Source organism: Vombatus ursinus, unplaced genomic scaffold, assembly GCF_900497805.2.
Source record: "Vombatus ursinus unplaced genomic scaffold, bare-nosed wombat genome assembly UNPS02003292.1, whole genome shotgun sequence".
NCBI classification, from domain to species: Eukaryota; Metazoa; Chordata; class Mammalia; order Diprotodontia; family Vombatidae; genus Vombatus; species Vombatus ursinus.
In genome coordinates this window covers 3,829,434-3,836,373 of record NW_020943070.1, presented here as the reverse complement: position 1 = coordinate 3,836,373, position 6,940 = coordinate 3,829,434, and positions in this window count along the sequence as shown.

The window sequence follows — 6,940 nt, the reverse complement described above, 5'->3', positions numbered from 1 at the left end:
CCTTCCCTATTACTGTTAAGGGTACCACCATCCTCCCAGTTCCTCAGACTCATAGCCTGGGAGTCATCCTGAACTCTTCATTCCCTATAGCCAATATGGTGCCAGGGCTTGTTGAGTTCACCTTCAGACCATCTCTTGCATACAGCCCCTTCTCTCCTCTGCTACTGCCCCCACCCTAATGCAGGCCTGCATCTCCATGTGCCCAGACTATTGCAATAACCTGCTGGGAGGCTGGCCTGCCAGCCTCAAATCAAGTCTCCCCCTACTCCAATCCAGCCTCTGTTCAGCCACTAAAGTGATTTTCTTAAAGTGAAGGCCTAACCCAGCAACACCACTATTAGGCCTGCTCCCCAAGATGATCGAGGAAAAAGGAAAAGAATCTATGTGTTCTAAATTATTTACAGCAGCTCTCATCGTGGTGGCAAAGAACTGGAAACTTCAGGAATGCCCATCAATTGCAGAATGGCTGAACAAGTTGTGGCAGATGGTCACGATAGAACACTACTGTGCTGTAAGAAATGATAAGCTCGATGATTTTGAAAAAGCATGGAAAGACTTGCGCAAAATAATGAAGAGCGAAATGAGAAGAACCAAGAGAATGTTGTATACAGTAACAGCAATCTTGTTTTAAGAATGACTTCGAGTGGATAAGTCATTTTGACTATTATAAATACCCAAATTAACTATAAAGGACATATCAATAAAGATGCCATCTGTATCCAGAGAAAGAATGGATAAATAGAAGTATGTATAGTATGGATTTACATATATGTGTATATACACACATACATACATACATACATACATTTTTGTGTCTAATAGTAGCCATGGGAGAGGAAAAAAGAAATTTACATGATAACTTTATTATATACATATAAGGAAAAGCAAACTGTATAGAATAGATTTGCAGTTTCACGTGCAAAAAAATAAAATAAAATAAGAAGTGAAGGTCTAACCAACTCACGCCACCCCCACCCACTTAGTAAATTTCAATGGCTCCCTCTGGCCTCCAGGAGCAAACACAAAATGCTGCTTGACATTTGAAGCCCTTGGTAACCCAGCCCCTTGCCACCTTTCCAGGCCTCTTATCCCTCACTCCCCAACACTCCTTCAGTTCAGTGACCCTGGCCTCCTCTGGCTTGGTCACCAACAAGACCCTCCATCTCTCACCTCTGGACATTCTCTCTGGCTGCCCCCCAGGCCAGGAACGTTCTCCTTCCTCTGCTCCAGCTACTGACCTCTCTGGTTTCCTCTAAGTCCCAACAAAAATTCCATCTTCTGCAGGAAGCCTTCCCCAGCCTCTTCATTCCAGTGCCTTCCTTCTCTTAATTACTGGCCATTTATCTTTTTGTATTTGTCTGTACAAAGCTGTTTGTTTGCTGTTTCCCCTGTTAGGTTTTAAACTCTTTCGAAAGCAAGGACTTTGTTTTACCTTTTTTTACATCCCCAGGGCCACCAGGTGGCACAGTGGATAGGGTACCAAACCTGGAGTCAGAAAGACTCATCTTCATGAGTTCAAATCCAGCCTCAGACACTTCTGAGTTGTGTGGCCCTGGGCAAGTCACTTAACCCAGTTTGTCTCAGTTTCCTCACCTGTAAAATGAGCTGGAGAAGAAATTACAAACCACTCCAGTATCTTTGCCAAGAAAACACCACATGGGATGACAAAGAATAACATATCCCCAGTGCTCAGTGTCTGGCAAACAGTAGGTGCTTAATAAACACTGATTGTTTGCTATTAGAGGCAACTATGTGGGTTGGTAGATGGAGTGCTGGATTTGGAGTCAGGAAGACCTGAATTCAAATCCTGCCTCACATATGTGCTAGCTGTGTCACCCTGGGCGAATCACCTAACGTCTCAACCTCAGTTTCCTCAGCCATATAATGGGGACATGATAGCACCTCCCTCTCAGGTTGGTTTTTAGGTCAAATGAGATAATATTTGTTTTCAATTTATAACATTATTTTCTTTTTAAATTTTGAGTTTCAAATTCTCCGCCTTCCTCAACCTCCCCTACATACTGAAAAGGCAAGCAAGATATTGGTTATGCACATGAAATCACGTAAAACATTGCCATGTTAGCCATATTGCCAAGAAAGGAAGAGAGCAAAGAAAGCAAAAAAAAAGAAAGAAGAAAGAAAGTTCTACTCCAATTTGCACTCAGTTCTTCCGTTCTGTAGAGGGCATTTTGGGAGATCATATCTGTAAGCACTGTGCCAGCCTTAAATCACTCTGTAAATGCTAGCTATGACTATTATTCCCTGAATGACAATAGTAACATCACCAAACCATTTCGTGGCACAGCTGGAAGGGACCTGAAAATCATCCAGCTCAACCTCTTCATTTTACAAAGGAGGAAACAGACCCAGAGAGCAGAGGTGACTGACCCTGGGCCACGCAGGGACGTAACAAATTAGTGGCCAAGCTTGGACTCGAACATGGGTCATAAGGTCTTGGGATTTTAAAGATGGGAAGGACATTTAAACTCATTTAGTACAGGGCTTCTTAGCTTGATGTCGGTGAACTTTTTATTTTTTAATGTTTTGATAACTATGTCCATGGAATTGATTTCCTTTGAAATCTTGCACCTGGTATGCATTTAAAGGCATGCTGATTCCGAGTGGGGCCGAAAGGTTTCACTAGACTCCCCAGGGGTCCCTGACACAAAAGGTGAAGAACCCCTAATTTAGTCCAGTCTTTTCATTCTCTATATGAGGAAACTGAGGCCTAGAAGAGGAAAAGAGACTTACCTAAGGTCCTCCTCCTCCTTTTTCTTTTTGTCATTATTATAATTACATAATTAATCCATTACTCCTGACGTCAAGATGCTCACCCCAACTCAAGGAACTTGTTAATTTTGGTGGGGTTGAGGGGAGGAAGAAGAGCTGATATTTAGTTGGTAGAGGATTGTCCAATACTGCGGTTTACAAACAGTTAAGTGTTTGCTTGGTTGTTTAACTAACACTTACTAAACACCTGTTGTTCAGTCCAGTCTGACCCTTTCTGATCCCATTATGAATTTTCTTGGCGTAGACACTGGAGTGGTTTGTCATTTCCTACTCTGGCTCATTTTACAGATGAGGAAACTGAGGCAAAATAGGGTTAAGTGACTTGCCCAAGGTCACACAGCTAATGAGGGTCTGAATCGGCATTTGAACTGAGGTCCTCCTGACCACAGGCCCAGTGTCCTATCCACTTCACTACTAAGCACCTACTGTATACTAACAATATTAACAATAAGCTGGGCTCTGGGCTCAAAGACAAAAATTTTAAGATAGTCCTTACCCTCCCCCTCTCTGGGGGGAGAAATGACAGGTACATAAATAATCAATCAATCAGTAAGCTTTCATTAAAAGCCTTTTGTGTGCCAGCTCGGGTACGAGGGCAGCTAGGTAGTAAAGGGGAGCTAAGGAGTTTATTGAGCTGAGGAGAGCCGCTGTCAGACAGCAAATCATTTTGCCAGTCGTGTGGTGGAAGAATTGAAGAGGGAAGTGATGAATCCATTAGGAGAGGTGATGAAATGATGAGTCCTAGAGCAAAAACAAAGTAAAAGAGAAATAAAAGCAAAACATTTCAGGTGAGGCTTTCATTGGGAGAGCCCAGGAAAGGCCTTACATAGGAGGTGCTACTTACATAGTACTTACTCCTCCTACTTACACAGGAAAAGCTAAGCCTAGAAAAGAGGCTGAGTTCCACCTGAAGGGAGCTGGAAACTGAGAAGGGAAGGCATCTCAGGGATGGTGACCAGCCTATGCAAAGGCTAAGAGACTGGATTGGATCTATAGCTATTAAAGTGGGCTGGAACTGGGCAACGCTTGCTTAAACAATCAAATCCGAATTGGGATTTAATACAGCAGCACGCTGCATTTTAGCTGAATCAGTTTGTTTTAGGTTAATATGTAAACAAGAAAATAAAAACAACACTTTTGGGGCCCAACTCCCCACCTTCCCCTCCTTCCCCTTTCTAGCCCTTCCCTTGCCCTTCCCCCCATCCCTCTCATCCCCCCACCCCCAAGTCTGTGCCTCACTGATAAAGCCGAAAAGTGTCTGAACTCCAGTCCCGAGTGTCTCACGTCCGCCCTAAACCCGCCCCGCCCCCCCCCCAACAATCACGGTCCAGATGAATTAATCGCTTTGGCCTCGAGGGAGGGGCTGTGAGGGGCTGACAAATAACCCCAGTAACTTTCCTCCACTGGAGAGGTTGGGGCGTGGTTCCTTTGAAAACCCTGGGACAGCAGCTGGGACCCAAAATTCCTTAACCTAGTTAAAAGACCTATGGGAGCCCTTTGCTCTCGGGGTTCAAAGCCACCCCTCCCCCCATCCAAAGGTTCCCCCTTCCCCTACCTTCCCACTTCTCGGCCCGGATAGGCGATGCTGTGTGGGTCAACAGCCCCCAAACGTCCAAGGACACACGTTAATGATTTACAGCCTCTTATTAAAAGATCTCTTACTGTTTATCTTTGAGAAGTTTCTGACTTCTCGATTGGGGGGTTAAAAGATAAGTAGGGTGGGGTGGGGATGCCGGGAGAGAGAGTAGAGAAAGCCGAAAAGGAGCTAAATCTGGAGGAGAGGGCGGGCAGGGCATTTCTGGTGCGTGGGCACCCAGGGATCTGGGAGGTGGGCATTCCCAGACCCCAAGATTAGCCACACTAGAGGCTGTGCTCCGGCCACCCCCGTACAGCCTGGGGCCCCGGCAGTTGTCCCCCTCAAGAGGTTCCCTCTCATTCCCTGCTTGGCCGGGCAGGGGGGGACAAAGAGGGATATACATTTTGGAAAATCCTCCCAGCAAGATGGCGATAGGACTGTGCTGCATGCATGCACTCACTGTCTGGCCAGTGAAAGTTTCCCAGCTTCTCAGAGCGGATCCGAGACCCCCCCCTTTCCTGAGTCCCCACTCCCAAGACCCTTGCTGCAGCCCTCCCTTTTCCAGACCCGGGAAGCTCGGACTCCTGGACGCGGAATCCTCTCACGGCCCAATCCCCCTAGCCAAAAAAAGAAAAAAAAATCCCTAAGGAAGGAAACCAACCGCCTATTGGACATCTCAAGGGCGGCTTTCTATGAGGAGGGGGCTCCCTAGGTCAATCCGTACGGGCCCCCAAACACCTGGAGAGGGCTGCTGGCTTTTGGGAAGCCGTTCCTAGGGCCCCCTCCCCCAACCCTCACAAACTTCCTGGCCAGACACAAGATTATTCTATTGGGACTGGCTGGAAGCCTAAGGGCTGGCCGGCCCCAGGTTCAAGGTGTGGGGATGTGTCTATATGGCCTTTCATGCCCTCCGGCCAGACACTGGCTTTATGTTTAGGATGCTAAGGGCAGGGGCAAGGTCAGAGGCTGCTTCGGGAGTGGAGACAAAGATGGAGCATCCCTGCCTGCGCCCTCTCCCCACCTCCTTAGGATAAATATTGGAATTTTGGCTGGGGGAGGGGGGAGGCGCTGACCCTCGGATCAGGATGACGAAGGGTACGAGTGAAGGCAGATATCTGGACCCCCCTAAACTCCCTGGCTGAGACACTTATCTTTAGGAAGGTTCGGGGTAGGGACATGATGGGAATCTATAACACCCCCTCCCCGATTCTCTCTGGCAGGCTGGGTTTACTTGAAAGATGCTGAGGGCAAAGAGAATGTGGATTGTAGGGGGCCTGGGAAGTCCTCCCCTGAAGGGGTCCTTGCTCCAAACATACTCGGATCTATATAGGACTGGCCCCCCCCCCACCCGCCCCAGTCGAGGGTCCAGGACCATTTTTCAGATGGGGAGCGGAGCTGTTTAAGGTCTGTTTGAAACAATGATTGATGGTGGATTGAGAGTAGGAAGTGAAAAGTGAAGTCCTCCAAGGACCAAGAAAGCCAGGTGCCACTCCTAGCAGCCCAGGAATCTCTGGGACCCATCCAGTGATGTGGGGGTTCTGGCCCCCTATGGTAGGGGCACTTTATAGGTCTCGCTGGGAAGTGATGGGAGGAAATCAATTTGATACTGTTGGATGAATCTGTAGGGGAGGGGACAGCCAGAGGGTCCCCTTAACTGGCTCGAGTCCAGGCAGTCAAGTGGGGGTCACCGGGGGACTGGTCATACTTGGCTCTACAGGGAAGAAAATAACACTGCAGTTGAGGGGCATTTTCCAAGTGGGGGCATAGGAGGATACATATGGTGCCGTAGGTGACTGGGTGTAGGGGAGAAAGGGGAGATCCAGAGCCCCTTCTGGACTTAACTGGGGAAGTCAGGAGGTCCTCCTGGGGAGAACAGTCACCGGGGTCTCCAAGGGGATAAGGCGAAGGGGTCCAAGAGGGAGGGGATCCCCTTAGATAGTCATCAAGGGGCACTTTTTAGAGCAAAGGGAAAAACTTGGGGCTGGTGGTAGCTGGGTGTGGGGGAAAGGGGCCAGCCTGAGAGCCCCCTTGACCCTGAACTTGGGAGGCTAGTGGGGGCCTCCGAAGAGGGCAGACACGTGGGTTTCAAGGTGAGGGTCTCCCACTCACCCACCCAGAGCTCAGGGGGAGCTTTCCAGATCAGGGGGGGACGCATGGAGCTGTCTGTGACTGGACATGGGGGGGAAGGGGGCAGCCCCGGAGCCCCCTCGAGCCTGGGCGAGGGAAGCCCGCAGGGGTCCCCGGGCCTGGCGTCACGGAGGGTCTCGGGCCCCCCGCCCCCGCCCCGGGCGGAGCCCCCTCCCCCGCCCCCGGCCCGCCGGGCCACGCCGGGCGCCGCCGGGCGCGGGGCTCTGTGTGTTAGTTGGGGTCGCTTCCCGGGCGCGCGGGCGCGCAGAGGGGGCCCCCCGCGCGCGGGGACCGGGTCCCGCCGCTGGCCCAGGCCTGGCCCCAGGCGTGGGGGGCGGCCCCGCGCCCCCGCGCCCCCGCGCCGCCGACCCCGGGCCCCGCAAAAGAGAAATGTGGCGGCGGCGCGGCTGCACCCGGCGCCGTTTGGGGCGGCCCGCGGGCGCGGGG